Raw genomic sequence first — 27,320 nt, 5'->3', positions numbered from 1 at the left:
AGGACACTAGGCCAGGCTCTGCTGGTGTATCTAGGACACTAGGCCAGGCTCTGTTGGTGTATCTAGGACACTAGGCCATGCTCTGTTGGTGTATCTAGAACACTAGGCTAGGCTCTGTTGGTGTATCAAGGACACTAGGCCTGGCTCTGTTGGTGAATATAGGACACTAGACCATACTCTGTTGGTGTATCTTGGACTCTGGGCCACGCTCTGTTGGTGTATCTAGGACACTATGCCAGGCTGTGTCAGTGTTTGTAGAACACCATGCCAGGTTCTGCTGGTGTATCTAGGACACTAGGCCAGGCTCTGCTGGTGTATCTATGACACTAGGCCATGCTCTGTTGGTGTATCTAGAACACTAGGCCAGGCTCTGCTGGTGTTTCTAGGACACTAGCCCATGCTCTGTTGGTGTATCTAGGACACTAGGCCAGGCTCTGTCTGAGTATCTAGGACACTAGGCCATGCTCTGCTGGTGTTTGTAGGGCACTAGGCCATGCTCTGTTGGTGTATCTAGGACACTATGCCTGGCTCTGTTGGTGTATCCAGGACACTAGGCCAGGCTCTGCTGGTGTTTCAAGGGCACTAGGCCATGCTCTGTTGGTGTATTTAGGACACTAGGCCATGCTCTGTTGGTGTGTCTAGGACACTATGCCTGTCTCTGCTGGTGTATCAAGGACACTAGGCCAGGCTCTGCTGGTGTATCAAGGACACTAGGCCAGGCTCTGCTGGTGTATCAAGGACAGTAGGCCAGGCTCTGCTGGTGTATCAAGGACCGTAGGCCTGGCTCTGTTGGTGTATCTAGGACACTACGCCAGGCTCTGTTGGTGTATCTAGGACACTACGCCTGGCTCTGTTGGTATATCTAGGACACTAGGCCAGGCTCTGCTGGTGTTTCTAGGACACTAGGCCAGGCTCTGCTGGTGTTTGTAGGGCACTAGGCCATGCTCTGTTGGTGTATTTAGGACACTAGGCCATGCTCTGTTGGTGTGTCTAGGACACTAGGCCATGCTCTGCTGGTATGTCTAGGACACTAGGCCAGGCTCTGCTGGTGTATCAAGGACACTAGGCCTGGCTCTGTTGGTGTATCTAGGACACTAGGCCAGGCTCTGTTGGTGTATCTAGGACACTAGACCAGGCTCTGCTGGTGTATCTAGGACACTAGGCCAGGCTCTGCTGGTGTTTCTAGGACACTAGGCCAGGCTCTGTTGGTGTATCTAGGACACTAGGCCAGGCTCTGCTGGTGTTTCTAGGACACTAGGCCAGGCTCTGTTGGTGTATCTAGGACACTAGGCCAGGCTCTGCTGGTGTTTCTAGGACACTAGGCCAGGCTCTGCTGGTGTTTCTAGGACACTAGGCCAGGCTCTGTTGGTGTATCTAGGACACTAGGCCAGGCTCTGCTGGTGTATCAAGGACACTAGGCCTGGCTCTGTTGGTGTATCAAGGACACTAGGCCTGGCTCTGTTGGTGTATCAAGGACACTAGGCCAGGCTCTGCTGGTGTATCAAGGACACTAGGCCAGGCTCTGCTGGTGTATCAAGGACACTAGGCCTGGCTCTGTTGGTGTATCTAGGACACTAGGCCTGGCTCTGTTGGTGTATCTAGGACACTACGCCAGGCTCTGTTGGTGTATCTAGGACACTAGGCCTGGATCTGTTGGTATATCTAGGACACTAGGCCAGGCTCTGCTGGTGTTTCTAGGACACTAGGCCAGGCTATGTTGGTGTATCTAGGATACTAGGCCAGGCTCTGCTGGTGTTTGTAGGGCACTAGGCCATGCTCTGTTGGTGTATTTAGGACACTAGGCCATGCTCTGTTGGTGTGTCTAGGACACTATGCCTGTCTCTGTTGGTGTATCTAGGACACTAGGCCAGGCTCTGCTGGTGTATCAAAGACACTAGGCCTGGCTCTGTTGGTGTATCTAGGACACTAGGCCTGGCTCTGTTGGTGTATCTAGGACACTAGGCCAGGCTCTGTTGGTGTATCTAGGACACTAGGCCTGGCTCTGCTGGTGTATCTAGGACACTAGGCCAGGCTCTGTTGGTGTATCTAGGACACTAGGCCATGCTCTGTTGGTGTATCTAGAACACTAGGCTAGGCTCTGTTGGTGTATCAAGGACACTAGGCCTGGCTCTGTTGGTGAATATAGGACACTAGACCATACTCTGTTGGTGTATCTAGGACTCTGGGCCAGGCTCTGTTGGTGTATCTAGGACACTAGGCCTGGCTCTGTTGGTGAATATAGGACACTAGACCATACTCTGTTGGTGTATCTAGGACTCTGGGCCAGGCTCTGTTGGTGTATCTAGGACACTAGGCCACGCTCTGTTGGTGTATCTAGGACACTATGCCTGGCTCTGTTGGTGTATCTAGGACACTAGGCCAGGCTCTGTTGGTGTATCTAGGACACTAGGCCATGCTCTGTTGGTGTATCTAGGACACTAGGCCAGGCTCTGTCTGAGTATCTAGAACACTAGGCCATGCTCTGTTGGTGTATCTCTGACACAATGCCTGAAGTCATGGGGGTTTGGGAGGCACCAAATTGTGAAGAGATAGTCTGCTAATGGAGGTGAGGGTCACGTACACAGATGAGTCGGGTAACTCTGTGCCCGAGAGGTACAGTCCGTTCTCCTGGGCAGTACTGCAAGCAGAGCTGCTGTTAATGGTGGACTGCTTTGGGGTTCGCTGTGCATTGAAGTGCACATTGGGGTAACAGGACAGAACTGGCCTTGCATCAACACCTGCGGCCCGGTGTTCAGCAGTCTTGCTGAGCTGATGTCCATTGGACACTATGGTGGTCATTATGAAGTTGGCGGTGTGGCCCGCCATGCCGGCGGTGGCGGGAAAACCCGCCAGCTGGCATGGCGGGCCACATACCACATAAAGAACACCTTGAGGGCCGCCATCGGCAGTGGTCGGAATCATTATCCGACTGGGCAGCGGTGCTGCCCCTCGGATAATGATCCCTAATTCTCCAGCCTTTCCCTGGTGGGGAAACCCGCAAGGGAAAGGCTGGCGGAGAGGGTGCCCCTGCACTGCCCATGCACTTGGCATGGGCAGTGCAGTGGCCCCTGTGCAGTGCCCCATCGTGCAGGTCGGGCAGTGATCTGCGGGACGGGTGCAGCTGCATCCGCCGCACAGAGGCATTGGCGGCGGCTCCATGTCAATGTCCCGGCCAGGCATTCCTCTGGCCCAGAGGAATGTTCCTAATACGTCCGGCGGGGATCCGGGGAAGCTGGCGGTCAGTGTTTTGACCGCCAGCATGAACACAGCGGTTTCGACCGCTGTGTTTATAATGAGGGCCTATGTCCGGTTCATAAGGTGTCAAATTAGCCAGATTTTTATTTGAGCAGGCATCGTTACCAGCAGCCATCCGTACCAGCAGGCATCTCTACAAGCTAGCATCTCTACCAGCAGACACCTTTACCAGCAGGCATACCTGCAGGCATTCCTACCAGTGGGCATCCCTGCAAGCAGGCATCTCTACAAGCTAGCATCTCTACAAGCAGGAATTCCCACCAGCAGGCACCTCTACCGGCAGACACCTCTACCAGCAGGCATCCCTGCAGGCATTCCTACCAGCGGGCATCCCTGCAAGCAGGCATCTCCACAAGCTAGCCTCTCTACAAGCAGGCATTCCCACCAGCAGGCACATCTACCAGCAGACATCTCTACCAGCAGGCATCCCTGCAGGCATCCCTACCAGCGGGCATCCCTACCAGCACGCATCCCTACCTGCAGGCATTCCTACCAGCAGGCATCCCTGCAAGCAGGCATCCCTTTCAGGAGGCATCTCTACTAGCAGCGATCCCTTCCTGCAAGCATCTCTACTAGCAGACACCCCTCTCAGTGGACCCCAATTTTTTTTTTTACCACATATTTTGTGAGTTGTTGCCAGTTTGAGGGGTCATGCATTCTACAGACATGCAACTGAGTAGGCATGCCGTCGGAGCAGATAAGCAGTTTTAAATTGGTGCAGTTGATGAAGCACACAGACGAGCAGGCATGGAGTTGACCAGGCTTGTAAGCGAGCAGGCATGGTGTTGACCAGGCTTGTAGGCGAGCAGGCATGGTGTTGACCAGGCTTGTAGGCGAGCAGGCATGGTGTTGACCAGGCTTGTAGGCGAGCAGGCGTGGTGTTGACCAGGCTTGCAGACGAGCAGGCATGGGGTTGACCAGGCTTGCATACAAGCAGGCATGGAGTTGAACAGGCTTGCAGACGAGCAGGCATGAAGTTAAACAGGCTTGCAGAGGAGCATGCATGGATTGCAGATGAACAGGCTTGCAGATGAGCAGGCATGGATTGCGGGTGAGCAAGCATGGAGTTGACCAGGCTTGCAGACGAGAAGGCGTGGAGTTTACCATCCTTGAATACAAGCAGGCATGGAGTTTACCAGGCTTGCATACGCGCAGGCATGGAGTTTACCAGGCTTGCATACGAGCATGCATGGAGTTGAACAGACTTGCATACAAGCAGGCATGGAGTTGAACAGGCTTGCATACAAGCAGGCATGGAGTTGAACAGGCTTGCAGACGAGCAGGCATGGAGTAGAACAGGCTTGCAGACGTGCAGGCATGAAGTTGAACAGGCTTGCAGAGGAGCAGGCATGGATTGCAGATGAACAGGCTTGCTGACGAGCAGGCATGGATTGCGGCTGAGCAGACATGGAGTTGACCAGGCCTGCAGACAAGCAGGCATGTTGTTGAACAGGCTTGCAGACTTGCAGGTATGGATTGCAGATGAGCAGGCATGGAGTTGACCAGGCTTGCAGACGAGCAGGCATGGATTGCATACGAGCAGGCATGGAGTTGACCAGGCTTGCAGACGAGCAGGCATGGAGTTGACCAGGCTTGCAGACGAGCAGACATGGAGTTGACCAGGCCTGCAGACAAGCAGGCATGGAGTTGAACAGGCTTGCAGACGTGCAGGTATGGATTGCAGATGAGCAGGCATGGAGTTGACCAGGCTTGCAGACGAGCAGGCATGGAGTTGACCAGGCTTGCAGACGAGCAGGCATGGAGTTGACCAGGCTTGCATACGAGCAGGCATGGAGTTGACCAGGCTTGCAGTTAAGCAGGTATAGAGTTGAGAAAGAACACAGCTGAGGCCTGCAGCTCTGTGGATGAGCAGACATCCCGCTGGCCAGGTATCTAGGTGAGTAGCCCCCGCTGGGCACCTGACCCTGTCATTGCAACAACCAGTTGGCCCCTCAAGATCTGTGTTGGAGAGGTAACTCGGTGGGGCTTTCCTGATCCACCCCCTTTGTAGTCCGAGCATTATCCACATACTAGGACCCGCTCTTTGGTGCATTCTGGGACGTGGGCATTGGTCCGAGTCACTCTACCCTGAGGCACTTCTGTGAAAGCCAAAGAAACCTCTCTGCATCCTGCAGCTTTACAACTGGTTTCACTGAAAGACACTGATTCATGTCCCATCACAAGCTAGAACCGTAGCTGGCGGACCGATGCCAAGCACCACAGAAACACTGCCATATATTTATTGTCTGACAAAATATAGCGCCTACTGCCGAAGCGCTGTAATGTTATCTGGACTCGGATCTCTAGCAGTTGTGGGGCTAGAGACTTCTGTTGTTCTTTGATAAACTTCATTTTATGTGTAGACTTTTGTGTGTGCCAAAGCAGTGGTTCCCAACCTTTTGACTTCTGTGGACCCCCACTTTATTATTACTGGACCTGGGGCCCCCCACTGAATCATTATTGGAATCTGGGGACCCCCCACTAAGTCATTACTGGAAGCCAACTCTGGTCTAAACATTGTCGATGATTTGAACAGCAGAGCAATACACAAAAAATACAGAAACAAGCATTCATCAAACAAATACGCAAATAATCACACGTTTTACTTAATTTGCAAACAAATCAAAATTTTAAAAAATATATATTTTACTAGGAAGGTTGGAGCTTTCCTACATTCAATTGAAGTCACACATCATCCATATTATATTCTGTTTGATGCACGTGCACTGCTCCCACGAATCAATCTGAGGGTACTAGTTTAATTTTTAGCCGCCAATTATAAATTCCTTGACACTTACAGTACATTTACAATTATACATTTAGCCACTTGTTTTATATACATATTATTAATCTGTTAATATTTTCTAAGCAGTCGCGGACCCCCTTAGGTGGCTTCACGGACCCCCAGGGGTTAAAAGCAATGCATTCTGTGTACATTCAGCAGTTGTAGGAATTGGGGCTCTTTCTTGCTTTGGCTAGCCCACCTCACCTCGCTGAGTAAACCTTGAGCTGCTCGGCCTTGCTACCACTGAGGATCAAGTCCTGAAGGAGACAATTGGTCATTTGGTGCCCAAAAGTACGGTGGCCGGAGAACACCAGTGGTAAACAGTTCCAGATAAGGTGCAAATAAGGTGGGAACTGGATTCCTACCCACATCTTAATAAAATACAAAGCACATCACGTATATTCTGTCACCTAAAAAAAATTATTTGTGCTTCTCTATTAAAAAGGCTGTAATCTTGCAAAGTATTAATCAGATTATATCGACCGTTTGTCAAAGGATAGTTTATACTCTTCTGTACAATCATGGAAATATCCTTGTTTTTTTCCTGATGTCATCAATATGTAATATGATGAGTTTTTGAGGTATTCATTGACTATATCCTATGTGATGTTTTAAACATGGTTTTAGAGGTTGGGTACCATTGAGGTAATTGTGAGGAATGACTGTGACATGTATGGAGTTGTGTTGAAGTTTTATTGAGTTTTGTGGAGAAGGGTTGGTCAACCTTGTTATATAAGAATTAATTTAATATCAGTGGATGTATACGGATGTAAAGATATAGGGTTGGGGTTAATTTCCCCTTCTACCACCTCCCTCTATTCCAATTCCCGCAAGGGCCCTCTTTTGTTTTGTACAGTAGAATGTGATTGGCCTCGGACCACCCAGACCAGGTCCCGCAGTGGTCCACCAATTGCCGCTCAGGTTTCCATTTTACCTGTGAATTTACATAGAAAGTACGATGTTTTGCCCCTGACTGTATTTACTTGTAATTCTTTTTATTCAAACCCAAAAATATGGAATACTGGGCTTCTCTAGAGTCCCCCCACCCATTGCTATTAATCATACCTGCCAGCCAGTAGCTACATGAAGATCAAGGAGAGTTGAACAGGAAGTGTCCCTCTTAAACCAATACAGATGTGCACATGTGTTTGTGCTATCATGATAATGTTTTTCATATAAGTATCTTGTATTAAAATATGAGTGTTCCAGATTGGTGAAATAAATGCGGAAATATACTTACTACAACTACATGTTTTTCACAAATCTAAAATACATTTGGTTAAATATCGGTGGCGTCTGTGTGTCAGTGCTTAATTTGAGCCAGTGGTTTCCAGTGCTTGGCACCAGCACTTAATTGTCAAAAACGGTACTTAGGTCCGTCTGTGGTGCTATTTGTGTCATTTAGAGATGAACAGAACAACAGTTATTTATTAAATCAATATACAATAAAAATTACTAATACTTGCCACCCAAGCCATTCATTTTGGGCCAGATGTAGCAAAGTGTTTGCGCCTCGCAAACAGCGAAAAACGCCGTTTGCGAGGCGCAAAAGCCTCTTTGCTATGCAGAAATGCATTTTGCGAGTCGGATCCGACTCGCAAAATGCATTTCTGACTCGCAAATAGGAAGGGGTGTTCCCTTCCTATTTGCGACTCGCAATGCTATGCAATTTCATGTGCGACCGCAAAAGCGGTCGCAAATGAAATCGCAGGTACCATCCACTTGAAGTGGATGGTAACCCAGTCGCAAACGGGAAGGGGTCCCCATGGGACCCCTTCCCCTTTGTGAATGGAAACAAAAATAATTTTTCAGAGCAGGTAGTGGTCCTATGGACCACTGCCTGCTCTGAAAAATACCGAAACTAAAGGTTTCGGGTTTTTTTCTAAGTGCAGCTCGTTTTCCTTTAAGGAAAACGGGCTGCAGATAGAAAAAAAAAACTGCTTTATTAAAAAGCAGTCACGGACATGGAGGTCCGCTGTCTCCAGCAGGCCACCATCCCCGTGAGTGCCCATTCTCGCTATGGGGTCGCAAACTGCGACCCCCCTCATTAATATTAATGAGGGGGGGCTTTGCGACCCCATTGCGAGTTGCAGAAGGTGTCTGAGACACCTTTCTGCATACCAAATTGCGAGTTGCAATTTGCGAGTCGCACAGACTCGCAAGTCGCAATTTGGTTTTTTCCCACATCTGGCCCTTAGTTTTGGGGGCCTGGAATAGACTGAATTGTCACACTTGTAGAATTGTGATGGTTAGTGAATGTATAGATACTGTTGGTAGCTCTGCCAGGGGCAACGGGTGGTGCGAGGTGCAGTGGCCTTCTGACGAGGGCCCTGCCACTTATTTATTTACAAATTAAGCACTGCTCTGTGTGTTTGGGGGGAGAATGGGGTTAGTAGGTTTCAGATGGGGTCCATGCCCCAGCTCTGTTTTTCAAGCCCCCTTCCATTGTGCCCCCCACTGTAGCTGCTGAGTGTGCCAGGTGGTGCTAAAATAAAAAACAGACACTGCACTGTGCCACATACAAAGATTTGTCCAACTACCTTTCATTGCCAAGCAATGTTCTTTGCTTGAAATATTTACATCTGACTTTGCATGCATACATATATTTCTATATCTAAATACAGATAGCTAGATGTGGGAAATCCAACTTTTCTACTTGCTCGCCCCAAAGTATTTGCCTTTTGTTTTGCCCTATGTTTTTGCTAGCTTTATAACTAAAACTCGGTGCACTTTACATGGCTAACCAATAGTAAAGTCCCCCCCCTTTACACTTGGTCAGATTGGCATATTGGTAAATGTAACTTCCACACAAGTTCATAGTATATAGTCCAAGGTGAACCCAAGGCCTGGACGTTTAGTGAAGCTAGTGGACTGGGTTTGAGGTGGGTACAGTACCTTAGTGTTCGACGTGGGAGGACTCTAGGGTTACCATAGTACATTCCACACACACACCCACAGCAGTCAGAGCCCAAGTTGAGTGTGGCGAAGGCTTTCACTACCTTGGATTTTGGGCATGTTTGCAATAAGGGAACTACTGACAAACTGGGTAAGCGTGATAAATAATCCAGGATTTGTAAAGCGCAGCAAATCACCCATGAGTGTCTCAAGGCGCTGAATTGTAGGCACGGGGAAATTAAGGGCTAATTTAAATCTGGGCAGACGGGTTACACCATCACAAACATCAGGGGTAGCCCATCTGCCGTATGACAATCCCCATAGGATATAATGGGATCGTAATACGGCCAATGGGATGTCTGTCACATTTGTAACGGAGTATTCCCCTCCGCCAAGGTCTAAATCTGGCCCTAAGTGATTTGTCCAGAATCACAGGATGTTGAGCTGACGCTGAGACTCGAACCGGGTTCCCCAGCTCTGAAGTCCGCAGCTCTGGCCCTTACGCCACATCCTCTCCTGTTTCTGAGGCCCTTCAAGGCTAACCCCTCAGGAACACTTTCTGGACCTGTGGAAGATCAGAAGAGGACTGAACCCCCTGACTGTGACATGAGGTGAACCCTGAAGGATGTGAGCTGCTCCCTCTTGTACCCAGGACAAAGAAGTGGGCTCCAAGGGCCAGCTGGCTGAACTCCTGTGTGGCTACAGGGAGACAGTAAGCTTCCAGAGGCCTTCTCCTGGAAGTGCCCAGCTGACCAGTGCCCACTGACCCCAGCTGTTTGCCTCTCCCTGACACCCCCTTAGTCTCCCCTGAGATCCATAGCGCCTTTAGAAGTGTATGCATTTGGCAGATTAGGATTTTAAAAATTAAATCAGAAGGTAAAATCTTTGACCAGGACAAAACTTTGACCAGGGCACTCCACCGCGCCCAACCTCAGATTGCACCTGGGTCCCGGTCTAGCTCAACCCTAGACTAACTTTGGCGCTTTCTGGTTTTTGGTGCTCCTTTCCTTTAGATCTTCATTCGTAATCATGTCTCAGTGCCATGTTTCTCTGAGTTTCTAATTCAGTTGTGAAATTGTATTGTTTTTCCTGCTGCCTTCATTACTCTTTTGGAAATACTACATACATTGCCCTAAGTTAAACGTGTCTGGTCTCTGCCACCCCAGCCAGGGGGCCGAGCTCAGGCTAATTTAGTTACTTTGAAGGTGTGTCCTCACACGAGTTGTGATTATTCCTTGAGGGGGGGGGGTCACTCGCCCCAAATAGTAATCCAATTTCTTACAATAGGTATACATGCACATATACATGCAAAGTCAGATTTAAGCATATACATCTCCTTTGCAAGTTTATATGTGGGCCCAATTTCTGCCCCCCCTCCCCCGATCCCCCCACCAAAAAAACACCTCTAGAGACGCCTCTTATAAGTACTGATAAGATGAGCAAACAAATGGGTCAATACACGTGGAAATGTTAATAAAATCCATACCAGTGGACATTTTAATACATTGTAGGCCTTCTTTCTGTGCCTGAGTCTTAGAGACTTAGATGCAGTTGTCTTAACTTCTTCCTAACGCAAACCAGATTTGATGAGAATGCAAACTAAAGTGCACCCCTTGCACCAGTGGACACAGATGCTGGGCAGACCCCTGCCCTAGCTGCTGAAATCCTAGTGTCACACTCTGGGGGGCCCTTGTTGGAATCCTAGGATCCAAACTCTTTCCATTGTGTCTGGCCAAAATCTTCTTTCCTGCTCGGTCTTTAGATCCATTGATTAGGGCCCCTTTGGCTCTTTTAAAGTACACACACCTGATTTTAAGGCAACTTAGTGTTAACGTCAGCTATGTAAATTTAATAATATTAATAACTTAATCTTTGTACCACTCGCCCCCCAACTTGCACTCTGTAACATTAATGCGAATACTACCTGGTATGATTACTCATCTTATTGACACTTGTATTAAGCGTACCTGAAAGAATGATGAGCTAGGTTGGCCCTGCCATCATTCGAACCCGTGATTTACCGGTCCATGCAGATTTCAGCAGTAGACCATTAACTCGCTGATCTGTCTCGCCTGGTCGCCGTAAAATGGACTCTGTCTTGGTGCTTTAATGATATCGTTTCATCTTGACCAGGTTCGCTGGTGCGTATTTAATGAACTGGGAAGGATGAAGGGCTGGAGTTGCCCTGCAGAAGCCGAACCCGGCTGTGACTTGCTGGATGCAGGTTTCCTCCATCCCCAGCCATCTAGGCCACAGTTCTTTTCTGAGAATCGCGCAGCACATGTGCAGGACGCGGGCTTCTCCCCTGGCAGCGGTTTAGCTCTTGAATTAGCGCCTAATTGGTGCAGATTAAGCTTCTATTTGACGGCGGTGCCCGCAGAGCGCCCCTGCGCGGGCGCAGGCGGAGGGGACTCCATCAGATTAGCCGTCTGTGGCGGGGGCCTGCGGTGGCCCATGCCCCTCCCAGGATGGATTAGCAGCATCCACCGCCACTGGGTGGTGCCAGGACACCTGGGCACACAGGGAGGTGCCCGAAGGGGGGCACTGGAAGCAGCTGCTCTCCTGCACGGCCATGGCCACCTTAGCCCCATTGCCACCCCTCCCTATATCAAGAGGAGCAAAGAGAAGCCAGAAGGGGGCGGGGGGGCGGGCGGAGGGGGCGCCCTCGTGGCAGCCCTCCTAAGGCACCCGCTGGCATCTTTGAAAATACAGAACAAAATCAACGTTGTGTATGTAGCGCACACCACAAACCGAACCGCCTCTAAGCACTCCTACGGGTGTCCGCTGGAATCTTTGGAAATACAGAACATAAAGGGTCTAGAGCGCACACAAAATGAAAGGTCTCTAAGCACTTTAGCAATTGTGACTTCAGTTATTGATGTTCTTCATATCGACATCAGAAGGATGAGACGTTGAGTCAGGGGTTAGACACTGTAACCTGCGGTCCAGGTGAATGCTCATTATGTTCCTCCTCCAGTCTGCACTATCTGTATTAGTTGTTGGCAAGGCCTGGGTACTCACCTAACCTTCATAATCCGTGCCCCCTGTCAGTTTTGTGGTGCCCCACGTGGCCTCCACCTGTGCTCGATGCAGAGGTTTCTAGCAGGACTCGTGTTTGCGCTTTTCTTTCTGCAAATCTGGGGACCATAAAGCGTTATTTGATGAATCAAAGTTTGCAACTGATGCTTATCAACAAATCAATGCATCCTAATAACATGGTGGTCATTAGGCCCCAGAAGGAACAGAGATGATTACGTTTTCAAGCCATAAATGTTTGATAAAGATTAAACTGTAAAATCAGCAAGTTACTGTCAATTAGTAATCGATATATGAATGTTTCAGTTAATATGAAGTTCCAATCAACCAAAGACATGTAAGAGGACAAACTAACATAGAGTTGCCTCACAAGGAAAAGTTAAGTAATATCACTTTTGCAATAAAGAGAGGACCCCACTTTGCTCAAAGCTGTAACAAAAGTGGACAAAGCCTGTCTCAGTGGCGTAATGGAAATCTAGGGGTCCCTCCTCCAAGGTGTAGTGAGGGGGACCCTCCCAGCGAGCTGACAAGCTGAGGGGGTCAGCCCCCCCCGCACGGTGGAGGCTTTGGGGGTGTTCTTTACACCCCTGGCATGTCTGGAGTTCTGTACCCTGCTCCATGTTGCAGTAGCTTAACTCAGTGGTTCCCAACTTGTGGTCTGGGGACCTCTGGGGGTCTGCGAAGCCTCCTCAGGGGGTACGCGACTGTTAAGAAAATGAAATATTAGTAACAGATTAGGCCCCCAGCTTTCAGTAATGACTCAGTTCCCGGATTCGAATTATGATTCAGTGGGGGTCCCTGGGTTCCAGTAATGATAAAGTGGGGGGACCACAGAAGTCAAAAGGTTGGGGACCACTGGCTTAGCTCACACAAGTCTAAGATTTGCTACCCTCACACACAGTTCCCATGAAACTATCCAGTCAGGTTGGAGTGAAAACATGATGTCCTGAGCTCATGATCCCCCAAAATACAGCTTCTGGGAGCATCCTTCAAGCTTACATTTATCTGCAACAGAACCAGATACATTTGACCAGTCTGTACTCTGCAGGTGTACTGCTGTAACCGATTATATCATTCCATGATTCTTAGGTAAAGGAAAACATTTATCACAAGCAGTAGTGTAACATAAAATAATGCCCCCCACAGGGCCGTGAGTGGCCCTGAAAGAGTGGGACCCCCGCAGGGATTTGTCATGCCCCTGCACATGAGAAAGGAAGCAGAGGAACATCTCATTGGTTAAGTTGGAGTTCAACTTTGCCTACAAATAAAAGTTCTTGTGCCATAATGCAAGATGCCACCAACATCAACCATTTTAAATGCAGGCCTACATTTGCTGTGATCAATCTAAGCGGCAGTAATACACAATAGCCTTTACACGTTTACAGGTGATTGTAGATCAGGGGCATAACACAGGCACCCGCAGCATGAGGTGGGGGGCTTCAGGCTTACCCACACCCCTTCAACTAGTCCATTTTCTTCCCATTAAACCGCATTTCTTCGAAAAGATCACACCCCTTCAACTTGTCGACACTCCCTCCGTTAAACCACGCTACTTAGACTAGACCACGCCTCTTCGACTGGACCATGTTCCTTCCACTAGACCACCCACCACTAGATATTTTCGCACTCTGGTTGCTTGGGGTGGAGCATCCCTTAAGATCAAGGAATATCTGACTACAGAGCTGAGGAGATGTACTAATGCAGAGAAGCAGACAGTGACATATACGAGGAAAAAGAAAACACAACTAGACAATCAGGAGGACATAGAAGGAAAGGCAACCCTAGTGCACACAACCGAAAATGGGCAAACACACTAGGTCACCACTAGGGTTGTACAAAGGTCAGGGTCAGAACTTTCCAAGGCAATAGAGTCAATGTCTCTGTGCAGATTACTCTTACAGATAGTCACCCTGCAAACCTGATGGAAAGGGTGTGGAAGGAACAAACCAGGAACACAGTAGAAACGGAGGGGCCCAGGGGCCAGAGACGACTGTAGCCAAAAGGCATAAGTGGGAGTAAGCAAACTTCAAGGGCGGGCTGGGAGAAAACCTGCAGCCGGATGCACTGGAACAGGCCCCTGCCTCTGGCTGAATCCAGAAAGGAATTGGTCTGGTGAAGAAGCAACAGGAGTTCCTGTCGTAGAGGTTCGAACATCGATGCACGGACGAGGAGTTTCTAAGAAGTTTCAGGCAGCAGCAAGCCCAGAGCATATTCCTGGAAGAGAGAATCTAGTACGGAGGAACAGTGGGATTAGTCCCATTGAAAGCACTGCAGAGTGAATGCCTGGTCTTTGTGAAGATGTGGTGGTGCACTATGGGATCTGTAGTCCTTGAAAGTGAATATAGGCATTTTCATTTCCCGGGGCTTGAAACAGCATGAGGCAGTAGCCACATTGTGATATCACACGAGTTCGGATTGGGATTTCCAGGCTGCAGTTGGTCCATGCACAGCACCCCCGAGAAGCGAAGCGATGGATTCATAACATTTAGGTCACATCACTCCTTCGACGAGAGCACACCCCAGTGATTAGACAACGTTCCTTCCACTGGACCACCCCAGCACTAGATCACACTCTTTCCCCTAGACCACTTCACAATCCATTAGGACACACCACATCGACTAAATCACACTCTTTCCATTAGACAAAACATCTTGTACTGCACCACACTCCTTTCAGTAGGCCACACCCATTCCACAGGCCCAATTCACATTCTGGTAGGACAAACCCCTTCAACTGGACCACACCCCCATACATCAGTCCAAACCTCTCACACTAGATCAGTGATTCCCAGCCTTTTGACTTCTGTGGACCCCCACTTTATCATTGCTGGAACCCGGGGACCCCCTTCAAATCATTATTGGAATCCGGGGACCCCACCACTGAGTCATTACTGAAAGCTGGGGACGTAATCTGTTAATATTATTTAATTTTCTAAGCCGTCGCAGACCCCCTGAGGAGGCTTCACGGACCCCCAGGGGTCCCCGGACCACAGGTTGGGAACCGCTGCACTAGATCACAGCCCCACCACTAGACAACATCACGTCCATTAGACCAGTTTACTTTCATAATAGCATGCTTCTTCCACTAGATGGCACCCTTTCAGCTATCCCTCTACATTTCAGTTAGACCTCACTCCTTCCACTAAACCAGTTTACCTGGTGTTAGACATCCCTTTAACGAGGCCACGCCCGATCACTAGACTACACTCCTACGACCAGATAACAGCTTTTTCACAATGTGACTGTAAAATTCCCTTACTTCAGCTAGGCCAGATTACCTTTGACCTTACCTCTTTCCCTATACGTCACCTCTTTCACAGACCACATCCTTTCCCCTAGGCCGCACCCCTTACACCAGACCACACCCCTTCAGCAGATGATTCCTCTCTCATTAGAAGACCCCCCATCCATTTGACCACAGGATTATCCACTAGACATTCTACAAGCTATACCCACGAGGAATTGACGTGCCTCAGACACAGATGTGCTACTGACTTCTCAGCACTACATAGTACATCATTACCCCAAAGATGCCCATCTACTGCATCAAGGGGAACTGAAGATTCTATGCTCCATGTCTGTAAACAAGAGCTAGGCTTCTTCAAAATTTCTTGAATCATCCCGACCCCGTGTCTGCACCTCGCGAGGCGGATCTGTGATATGGAGGCCTTGGCTGTTTGCAAGGACCTCCACCAGTTAGGCTGTTCAAAAGATAGAAGTGAATTTGTTGCCATGGTACACAGCGACAGATAGCAGTGAGAAACCAATTCCAGACTAGATGCACTCTCAGCAGGCCCTGAGTGGTATTGTACCACAACAGTGCGCGTCAAAGGAAGGTTTTATACACAGAGCACAGTAATTATAGCCACTCTCCAGGGCAGCTGTACCAGGCTATTTTAAAGTGTTCCAACTTATTAGGCGAAAAACCTGTTTCTAGAGGAACAGATGCTGGTTTAGTAATGGTACCTTTACAGAACAATATTACTTTGTCCTGCAATTATTCGTATGGGGTAGCAGTACGTGGCCAACATCTGCTTGATTTGATCAGTGGTGTTTGAGGTAGAGACCCAGTTACTCAGTTTCATGGTCTTAGAGGGAGCAAGCATACCTCACACTGAGGATTATTTTGGGGTACAGTTCAAGGTGGCAGCTGAGGTGTCAGACAGAAGTGAAGTGGGGATATCCTCATATTTGTATACATAGATTTGTGGAGTGGGTACCATGCCACATGTGTAGGGGATCATTTTACATAGAAAAGCAGATAACATTATGTGAAGAAGGTGTCACAAGTGGGTTTGATGCCATCAGTCTTCAGTGCTTTCCAGAAGATGCAAAGCGTCAACCTCCAGATCTTTGGGAGAGAAGCAGAGAATGCTTGGTTAAAGGTTTTGGACTTGTCAGTAAGTGGTTTGCCCTGAGTTAGCCAAGATCATCCTCTTGTGCTGAACATGCACATGTGTTCTGAAGGTGAAAAGGTTGTGCAGAAATAGTCCTAAAAGTGGTGGATGCAACCTTAAGAGGCAATTCTTGTCTACAAATCAGGGAGATCTTGGGATCTTTAGGGGAGGGTGTGTTATGTGATCAGGTTTCTTGGCTCTTCTATAACATCTGAAGTAGTCTTTTCTGTGGCCAGTTTGGTTTTATCACTGCCCTGAGGAAGCTCCATGGGGTGGCTTGCCAGAGTGAAACATGTTGGCTGTTGTCTTATCTAATCCAATTTATCAGGTATGATTCAACCATGAAATAACCTAAGCGACTCAAATGTTACTTAAGAAAATGAACATCAGAGCTGAGCCCTAACTGGTGCACAAGTACAATGTAGCTCAATGTTTGCTACATTGAGTATTCTACGGCCCCCTTCCGACTAGCCGCACAGGCGCAGAAGCCTACTTTCACCAAAGCTTTTCATCTGCTTACTGAAAGTTCATCATGTCCACTCTGCAGGCTGCCACTGGATTTGCCAATAACCCTCCTTTTCAGCTGTGAGGTGAACATGACCGTGATCTCAAATAAATGCTCCCCTGGCTGGGGGCTTCAGGGTCATTGACACAAAGAAACATTGTGACATGAAATTGAAAAAGTTAGAGATTCTGAGGTTCGAAACCAACCCTGTCCTGTGGCTGCTCCAAGGCTTTGAAATGCTTCGCCTGCCTCGATTCAGTCAGCACCACCTTTGCTGCTCTTAGGTCTACCTGGCCTCCATTTTGAAGCCGTATCCGTGAGCTGTTAGCGGTTTTGTTTGGCATCCATTTTGAATCCATGTCTATTACTGACGTCCATTGTGAAACACTGCCCTCAAGCTGCTAATTGCCCTAGCTTGGATCCATTTTCAAAAGATGACACAACCCTAAAAATTGAGATCCTATAGATGACAGAATATATCTGTGATCTCAGGTGACGCGGTGGACCGTGCTACCACAACAGGAAAGTCCACTTTAGTTTTAGAATCACCAAAAATGTGTAAAAAGTCTTTACAGAAACTCATATGCTAGTTTTTCTTCTGCACAGACATTGTTGCTATCCTGCACACCTCAATCAATGATTTCTAAAGCACGGCTAATCACCCGTAGGGTCTCAAGGCGCTGTATGTGGGCGTGTTGTTCAGCAAATAGCCTGGTCTTGAGGTCCTTCCTGGTCTGCTCAGTGATGCGTCTGCCCGACTGTGAGAGGTAGCGCATTCCATGTCCTGGCTGCTAGGTAGGAGAAGGATCTTCCTCCTGCTGTACTCTTCCAGATCTTGGGAACGGCAGCAAAGGCGAGCTGGGAAGAACGATGATGCCTGTTGGGTACATAGAAGGCGAGGCGGTGGTTGAGGTATGCCGGTCCTATGTTGCGCGGTGCCTTGTAGGTGTGGATCAGGAGTTTGTATGTGATGTGCTTGTTGCCTGGGAGCCATTGTAGGTCTGTGTGGGAGGAGATATCTCTGTGTCGGGGGATGTCCAGGGTGAGTCTGGCTGCTGCATTCTGGACTCTTTGGAGTCTTGATTATAGTTTCTTGGTGGTGCCGGCACAGAGTGCGTTGCCGTAGTCCAGTTTGCTAGTGACGAATGTGTGGGTGACTCTCTTCCTCGTGTCAGGGGGGATCCACTTGAAAACAGCTCAGTGATTGTCTATTATTCAGTAGCTCACTCCTAGTCAGTTTATCAGGTGTGGCCAGTACCGTGGCAGACCATGCTGGTGCCAAGGTTCTGATGGTGGTGGTGTGACAGACAGTTCAGGCGCCATGCTTCTAGTGCCATCAGATTAGCAGGTAATGTAGAAGCCAATGAAGTCACAGTGTAGGTGCCGAGGCTCAGGTGTAGTGCTGTGGTAATCAGTGTAGAAGCCGTGCTCGGGGTGCCCCTGGTGTGGAAGACAATGTGCAGGAGCCACAGGTCTGGTGCTGGTTAAATGTCAGTGCAAGAGCCAAGGTGCAGGTGCTGTTGGTACCAAAGACTGTACAGATGATAGGCTTCTTGTGCTGGTGGGATGGAGGCAGTGCAGGATTCATTGGATGGAGCCGCAGGTACCGGAAACGGCGAAGGAGCCAAGCTTGGGTGGTGGGATGGCCCAGAGTGATGCACAGTGGAGGCCAAAGGCTGATACAAGGGTGTTCCTGACAGTGAAGGCCTTGTTGAGGCTGTAACCAGCAGAAGAGCTGTGAGTTCCCATGAAATAAGTTCTCTAGTCTCATTTGTATTAGCTTACGCACACCTACCTCTACTATTTCAATTGTTGCACCATTTTTATTACATTTTAGTTTATTATTCAGATTGTGGTATTCTGGTCAATCTTTACTACCAGGCCCTTAATGCTGGGTTTTGTGGGGTAACATTGTGTGAGGACAATAACTGCATGCTGTTGCATCCCCTCGTCCTCAGTGTTTGGAGAATGTCCCATGTGAAGAAGAAAATATATATATTTTCTTTCCTAGCAAGTCATAAGTTCCTGCTTGGTGTGTTCGCTGCCTCCCTGGTGGACCTAACTTTTCATATCCACCTCCTCTGATTTGAAGATGGCTTCGTCTGTGTCTGAAGTGGATGAAGGGACTCTTAAGTACAGATATTCTGTGCCCCCTTCCTTGTCGCTTGGCACTTCGGGACACAATACGGCCTCCGCTATGGCTTCCGATGAGGTCAGCGAGCCCTTCTGTGGAAGGATTTTGAGTCGTGAGCTCCAGAGCTGGGCCATGAGCTCTTTGGTCAACTCAGCTGGCTCCTGCAGATCTCACTGCCTTAGCAAGCTGCCCTCTTCCACCCAGGTGAGTGCCTGGTGGTCCCTGATATACCCTCTACAGTGCAGTCTCAGCAGTGAGCGCTCAGCAGGCTTCCTGCTGTGCCCATCTATAGATTAGGAACTGGCTCTCCCAATGACAGCAGGCAAGAGCCCTCAGCAGGACAAGGTGAGATGCAGTCATCCATTCACAGGTCATACCAGACTGAGCGACACCGGAGATGATGAGTCCCGGCAGAGGCTGCCCATGGCTTCCTGCAGGAGGTAAGCGAGGGGGGTTCTGGTGTGGATTGGGGGGCTACTCCATAGGTCTTGCGCTTGCACCTCAAACCATCTGTCCCTATAGACTGATGCACACAATCAATGGTGATTGTCAGGCAGGAGAGTGTATCGGTGGCATACAGAGAGATAATGTCACAGAAGGAGGAGGAGCAAAGCTTTGTCTGCTTTTACTGAGCCGAGACAGGATTTCTTACTTGCGCCTGGCATTAATTGTGAGTCGAGCACTCCTTCGATGGCCTCTTTCAATGCACACTTTTTTGGGCTCTTGCTGCAGACGGATAGGACTTTGTTTAGGACAGAATTTTTATATTCAGTGCTACAAAGTCAACACTTACTCATTATAAGGTGGTGTTCTTGTCAATCTCAGTTTCCCGCTCTTTATTGGATGGCTTTGTCACTATTTTTTGTCCCTCCCATGGAGCATAGCTTGCTTGCCCTTATTTTTGATTGACGTAATGTAGCCTTCCTCTGCCGACATCATGGAACTAGATTTTTTTAAGTTAATTACTTATTTACCACTCCATGGGAGAGCATGTCATAGTGCACCTACTTTCCCTTGCTTCACCTTAACCTTTTTTCCCCTCCTAACTTCCTCGTGGTGTTTCTCAGTGATGCACCGGGGGCTAGAGTGCAGCCTTGGTAATGCCCTGGATATTGACCCACTACACTTCTGTGTCTCTTTGTGGCCTTATGTATTTATTTTTTTAGGTTTTCTCTACTTCCACCACCCTCCATCTTTCAGCCCATGTTGGTAGCCACTGTTGCGTTTGCCAATGCTGGAGGCTTTCAAATTCCACAGGCAGTAGAGGCGAGCAGCCGAGCTAGAAGTATAGCAAACAAAATATTGTTTTCTAATTTTTCACGATGTCCACCAGATTGTTACTACATATCGCATCACATGTTCCAACAGCCATCTACAACATGCAGGAAACAATATTTTCTATCCTTCCACAATAGCCATTGCACTGTGTGACACATGAGTTCTGCCATTACTCCATATCATTCAAAGTGGCTGCCATCTAGACCTTATAGAAACAGTGTAGTAACAAAGGCCCCTGCAGTCCCCACGGTTCAGGGGGCCTCCAAGCTCCAGGGGGCCTCTGTAGCACAGTACCCTGGCCTGAAAGCTCCTGAGTGCATCCGGAGAGAGGTCTCTCCCTGTTCTTTGCAGTGGGGCCCCTCAAGTTTTGTTAGGCCGCTGTATAAAAATTATTGTTTCGGTACTTTTAAAATAGCTGCCATGTTGAAATATGCAATCTAACGATGCAACACATGCTGATTTACGCAATGTAGTGTTCATTTTAAAAGTATGGGAAACTATTTTCTATACTTTTTAACATAGCTGGTAGGGCATTGTCAAAGCCAGTCGTGTCGCTCGCTCAGGTGAGACTCACTGGCTTTGCTAATGCCTGTTTATTCCAGAAGTGAGTCTAATGGTAGTACTTTCAGCTTTGGGAAGTCTCTTAACTTGGTGGCCCAAAAAACTGATATAGATGGTGTACATGCAGTGTAATTGGGCAACGACCTTTGAGGCAATTTCAACATGGAGTATGCTTGGGAGTGTTTTATTGCAGGCTAGCTTTTTTAATAGATCGAGCGTGCAAGCGCTTTGACCCGTTGTAAGTATTGTGGGCTTTTAACCACACCCACCGCAAGCCCATCACGTTAACTCGTTCGTCGGCTTGACTTTCAAAAATCCTTTGTTATCATTGGTAAATGTTTTACATTTGTCTCTCCTTGGCCCGGTTTTGTTACCGCCTTGGATACTGACCCTGTTACATGGATAATTGCACATTTGCCGATACATTTGACTGCAAGCAAACTTCTTTTTCCTTTTGTGTCTCTCCTTCAGGGTCATGCTCATGGCAGCCGTAGTGCTTTGTATCGGCTCGCTTATGTCAACTGTTTTACTTTTCATTTTCAATTTATGTGGCAAGAAAAGTCCAGTTAGGAATTTACAACGCTAATAGCTCTAACTCGAACAAACGCAAGAGCCATTGCATTGCAAATGCTTGGTTAGGTAATGGTGCAATATTTTCCAGTGGGAGCAAAAAGTTTTCGGTTGATAGGAGAAGGGTTCCAGTTGAGGCTGGGGGGTGAAGAACTAAGCCGTGGTGCGTGAACTGGTCGACTGCCTGCTGTTTCGAAGATGTTCTTCAAACACCATCTAAGCCAATCTTAAATGGTGCCGAGCCGGATACTGTCAACAGTACATTGAACTATTGACACGTTGAGGGATGATCTGGTCACTGGGCGATGAGAATGTACGCTGAGTGCCATGGCCCAGGGTATTGCCAAATTAGGATTTCTATAGATCTGTCAAGAATGCCTTTCAAGGACCATTGTCACCATGCCAATGGAGTAAATTAAGTCACTGGCCTGTTAGCGATTTACTGCTAGTCAAAACACCTGTGAAGATGGGTGAAAAGACTTCTACTCTCTCTAAAATCACAAAGGACGCGCATAATGTGGCTGAACTTGAGAACTGTTCGACTGGGGCGTGGACTTACTTTGAAAAGCTTCTGTCCAGAACTTTGAAGACCATGGGGGTGATTCTGATTCTGGCGGGCGGCGGAGGCCGCCCGCCAGAATTCCGCCCCCATTATACCGCTCCGCGGTCAGAAGACCGCGGAGGGTATTATGAGTTTTTCCCTGGGCTGGCGGGCGGTCTCCAAAAGACCGCCCGCCAGCCCAGGGAAAAACTCCCTTCCCACGAGGATGCCGGCTCGTAATCGAGCCGGCGGAGTGGGAAGGTGCGACGGGTGCAGTGGCACCCGTCGCGTATTTCAGTGTCTGCAAGGCAGACACTGAAATACTTTGCGGGGCCCTCTTACGGGGGCCCCTGCCGTGCCCATGCCATTGGCATGGGCACGGCAGGGGCCCCCAGGGGCCCCGCGACCCCCCCTACCGCCATCCTGTTCATGGCGGCTTTCCCGCCATGAACAGGATGGCGGTAGGGGGGGTCAGAATCCTCATGGCGGCGGAGCGCGCTCCGCCGCCATGAAGGATTCCCCCGAGCAGCGGTAAGTCGGCGGGAGCCCGCCGACTTGCCGCTTCTGACCGCGGCTGAACCGCCGCGGTCAGAATGCTCGTGGGAGCACCGCCAGCCTGTTGGCGGTGCTCCCGTGGTCGGTGGCGGCCGCCAGGGTCAGAATGACCCCCCATATCCCTTCTGCGCTTCCTGGAGCTGCTTCCAGAGATGGTCCCGCAAGTCTAGAGGAATGATGTTCACTCCAAAGAAGTTTGTAGCTTTTGTTAAATGAGTATAGAGAACTTCTATCTTTTTTGCTTATTGCTTAGGGCATCTCTTATTTTTTCTTTTTCTTATTTTGTATGTATTTTACTTACAGATGGAGATGTTTTGTAGTTGCACACTTTGTTACGCCTTCTGTATTATGTATATTATTTTGCCCACTGCCAAAGTTGAATTTAAATGTGCCTGGTGACCTTCATTGTAGCACTATTCCAACCTCGTCCCCAACTTTTAACTTCCATACAAAGGACGTCACCAAAACCCCGCCCCCTTGAGGGCCACAGCAGAATCACTGCCACTTGGAGTGGAACTTTCCACTCACATTATTCTGGGAGGTATTTAAGGGCAGGGGAGAATGGAAATGGGCAAAAAAGTCGAAGTATCTCTTTAGAACGGACAAGTACATTCATGCCTGTATATGCCTATACACAAATTAGACGTGTTTTATATTGCTGATTACTTTGTGTAACCAAACGTCGTCTTCGAGTCCTTGAACCTTATTACTGCCAGACCTGGCACTTGCTTCGAGCTGTTGCTAGTTCTCAGCGGGGTCTCCAGCTCTTCCCATTGGTCCTGCAGGGTCAGAGACGGAGACCTGCCTGAGCTCGGGTGGTGTCTGCCTGCGGGATGCTGTCGGTGCCCAGGTGGGGGTGCCAGGTAAGTGCACCGAAGGATGCACGTTATCCCAGATGCAGGCAGCCCTGCCACCCCGGGCCCCTCCAGCCCTGTGCCAAGGCGCTCCATCCGCGGGTGCATCATAGCCTTTGAAATGCTTGGGCTCGTGGCTGGCCGTGTTGCCAGGGCGACAGCCCGGCATATTTTGGAATGGATTACAGCATCATTAAATCTGCCGGGAGGGCTCTCTCCGCGCAGACCCAGCTCGCCGGAGGCAGGAGGCGCCAGACGTGCCGGGGACACGGCGGCGGGGGAAGAAGTTTTCTCTGGGCGAGGAGGGCCCCCATTTCGTGCTCCCTTCCTTTTGGGGTGACTGGCAGCGGCGCGGGGCGCATCACCGATCTTGGTGGCAGGTCAGAAGGGGACATGGGTGTGAGTGGAACTAAAGGGTGCTTCTTAAAGAGCCTCTTTTGATTGTTCGTATTGCTCTCTGTATTATTATATTTTTTATTTTGTCCTATATATCCCAGCATCCAGAAGGGTCTTCATTCCGGGCTTGCTTTCTTCCAGTCCCTAGTGTGACGTCACAGGCAGACCGTGCTCTGGCCAGAAAGCTTAGACTGTGACATCACTTCCGGCCAGTCCCAGGACAATGCTCTCCAAGTGGAGTCCCTTTTTCTAAAAATAAGTTAAAATGAAACACTGTTTCTGCCATTCTTCAAAGTATTAAGATTTTTGAAACTTAAACTCCACTCTGGTGTTTAAAAAGTGGCTATTTATATCTCATCGAAGTGTGATGTCACGGATTTGGGACACTGTCAGTTTGCATTCACTTGTTTTAATGTCGCAGTTAAGGAGCCGTATCTGTTTTCATTCAACTGCTTTTGATGTTTCATAGGAAGAGAACAAGACTGGTTTACATTTCATTGACTTTATGATGTCATCAATGAAAACGCATTCGGTTCACATTCCCCTGGTTGGTTGTGATGTCATAGGGAGTGCTGTTTGCATTCCACTGTTTGTGAAACCGAACACGTATTTACATTTCATTGACTTGTGGCGTCATGAACGAGAACAGTCTGTTCACCCCTCCTCCCCAGCTGGCAGTGATGTATTATACAGTACATTCCACTGTTTGTGATGGAGAACACGTGTTTACATTTAATTGACTGCAGTGACGTCATAAATGAGAACAGTCTGTTCACCCCTCCCCCCAGCTGGCAGTGATGTATTATACAGTACATTCCACTGTTTGTGATGGAGAACACGTATTTACATTTCATTGACTTGTGACGTCATAAACTAGAACAGTCTGTTCACCCCTCCTCCCCAGCTGGCAGTGATGTGATAGAGAGGGCTGTTTACATTCCACTGTTTCTGATAGTAAGAGAACACCTGCTGTTTACATTTAATTGACTGATTAAGATGTACCAGACAGAGCCTTCATCCTTTCACATCCCTTCGAGTGTGACGTCATAGAGAAAGAACAGTGTCCAGTTTGTGAAATCGTAGAAAGGCAATATTAACCCTTTACGTTCTAGTGGAGATTTATGATGTCATAGACTGACAAAGGCGTTAGTGATTATCCCGCTGGCTGTTGATGTCATGTACAGGTAACACTGCACATTCCACTGTTTGTGGTGTCATGGGTCAGGATAGCTGTTGGATGGAAAGGAGTATGGGCACATATAAAACTCTCCCCTAAACTGCCTTCAATTTCTGGAATACTTCTGTCCAACCATTCACTTCTACCCCTCATGGTACTGAATCTTCAACTGTTTTCATGATGAAAATGGGTCACAGAAAAGTTTGTGACTATTCAGAAAACCTGAAGTGGCGTATGGTGACCTGCAGCATTCCCCCATTGTGAGCTAATATACTGTCTGATTAAATGGATTAGCAAATCCAAGGTGACCTTTTGTAAATACCCTGCACTGGTAGATCAAGCTCTTTGTGAATTTTAGTTCAACTCACACACACAAGAGCTTTGTGAATCAGACCCCGTTGTCTGTGTTTTTGTTGATCTCTTACAACAGTCAGTGGTCTCAATGACAAAAACGTATTTAACCATTGGTTGCTTCCTTGTTGAATGTCGATTCCGACTGCGAGTGGTGTCTTTTATGATTGCCTTTTCCATCAATCAAGTCTCCTTGAGGAAATGGCTCTTCCACCCTTCGATTGTGTCCTTGATGAAAACCTCTTCTGTCGGTAGAGGACAAAAAATATAAACATTTGTTCCACCACTAGAAGATGTCCATACTAAGTGCCCACCCACTTATCAACGGTGTCCATGAAACACTCCTCCAACCATCAGCGATGTCCATGCAAGCACCACTTCCAACCATCGCTTGAGGATGTCCATAATAAGGGCACCTTTCAGCGGTGTCCATGAAACACCTCTTCAACCATCAGCGATATCCACAACAAGCACCTCTTCTAACCATCGCTTGAGGATGTCCATAATAAGTGCCCCTTTCCCCTATCAACAATGTCCATGAAACATCTCTTCAATAATCAGCGATGTCCATGACCAGCACCTCTTCCAACCATCGCTTGAGGATGTCCATAATAAGTGCACCTTTCAACGGTGTCCATGAAACACCTCATCTATCAGTGATGTCCACAGCGAGCACCTCTTCCAACCAATATTTATTTTCTTTACCCATGCCTTAACCAAAAATCCATGATGTCCGTGGCAAGTAAGTCTTCAATCAATGCTTCTTGTCTTTGTGAATGCCCTGTCCAGCCACCAATTTATTTCCATGACCAATACCTCTACCAACCTTTGGTTCTATGCTTTTAGAATTTCCTTTCCAGGCATCGATGACAAACACCTCTTCCAACCTGTTTTGCTTTTCACTAATGACCGAGCTGACAAAAATCTCTGGAATGTACTTCTTAATCCAAAGAAGACATTTATTATTTCACTATGAGAGGTTCCTCAAAGGTGATTAGCATGTTGAAGGCACACATTTAAAAGTAGTCACAACAATGAAATGAAAACATCCCAAAATGATTCTCCACTGGAATATACACAGCAAATATATGTATCTATATTATAATGCAAAGCAAATAATGAATTAAAAATGCATCACTGCGGGGCCTGTCAGGTGCTTCATCTTTCTCATGCCAGCAAGCCGATGACTCTGTTTGACTGCGAAAGAGATCTCTACCCTCACGGGAAATATATCAGGCACCCGGCTTATAAAGTCCTGATTGAGGTCTCTCCAACCCTAACTGTTCCTCTGGGTCTTTTTATATCTTGAAAAAACCAAAGGAGCTTTCTGGAAAACCCCCTCATTTTGTGATTCAAACATGCTGGCTAGTTTAGGTATGCTTTGAAAATAATACGTTGGGGTTTGGCCACAATCCCAAGATGTCAAGTCAAAACAAGGCTGTAACCTGCCGTCTGGGTACATCCTTATCAACCAAAGCCCTTGGTGAGAAAAAGCACGAAAACAAGACAGAATGTACAGTTTACAATGTGGAAAATAACGGGCAGCCTTTAACATGGCAGTGTCAAATGCTACGATAAAGTCAATAGGCAGAATGAATCTAAGGCTAAACTGAACACAAAATGTAGTCTGTAACTGGTAAACACTGGAGAGCTAATCCAGATGCAAAGTGGTGCAACACAAAGTCAGTAGTTAAAACACACATTTCACTACACAACCAATGCTGTTTTTCTTTCCGAATGCCTTCTGTTTACCATTGGCGGCCGGGGGGGGGGGGCTGCTATGTTATCTATTCACATGTAAGGAATCTACGGTTAGAAGTATCCTATCGGAATAACAAGATACCTACCTTACCTTTTGGTAACAATCTCTCTGGAGGATACTCTAACTACATATTTCTCACTGACTGTCCCATCTCCCCATTCTGTGACCTGAGCTCTTTTCAATCTAAAAGGTCTCAATCTAGAGATCTGCACACTGATCGTGCTAGTCCACTGAAGGGCTCAACATCTAAGGGTGCGGACAGCCTAAA

At 48.1% G+C, this 27,320-nt stretch overlaps 1 protein-coding gene across 5 annotated transcripts in view; it reads left to right on the top strand.

Annotated features, from left to right (window-relative positions):
* The window catches only part of TSPAN18 (tetraspanin 18), a 295,772-nt gene that overhangs the window by 198,037 nt on the left and 70,415 nt on the right, over positions 1 to 27,320 (top strand). The window contains exon 1 of one of the 5 annotated variants that reach the window (XM_069221791.1): positions 23,236 to 23,746. The exons of the other annotated variants lie outside the window; for them this stretch is intronic. The gene's annotated coding sequence lies outside the window, so the exon portion shown is untranslated. Of the gene's footprint in view, positions 1 to 23,235; positions 23,747 to 27,320 lie in introns of those variants that run through there. 5 annotated transcript variants of the gene reach the window in all.

Source organism: Pleurodeles waltl, chromosome 3_1 (assembly GCF_031143425.1).
Source record: "Pleurodeles waltl isolate 20211129_DDA chromosome 3_1, aPleWal1.hap1.20221129, whole genome shotgun sequence".
Lineage (NCBI taxonomy): Eukaryota > Metazoa > Chordata > Amphibia > Caudata > Salamandridae > Pleurodeles > Pleurodeles waltl.
This window is presented reverse-complemented; position numbering and strand designations above follow the sequence as displayed.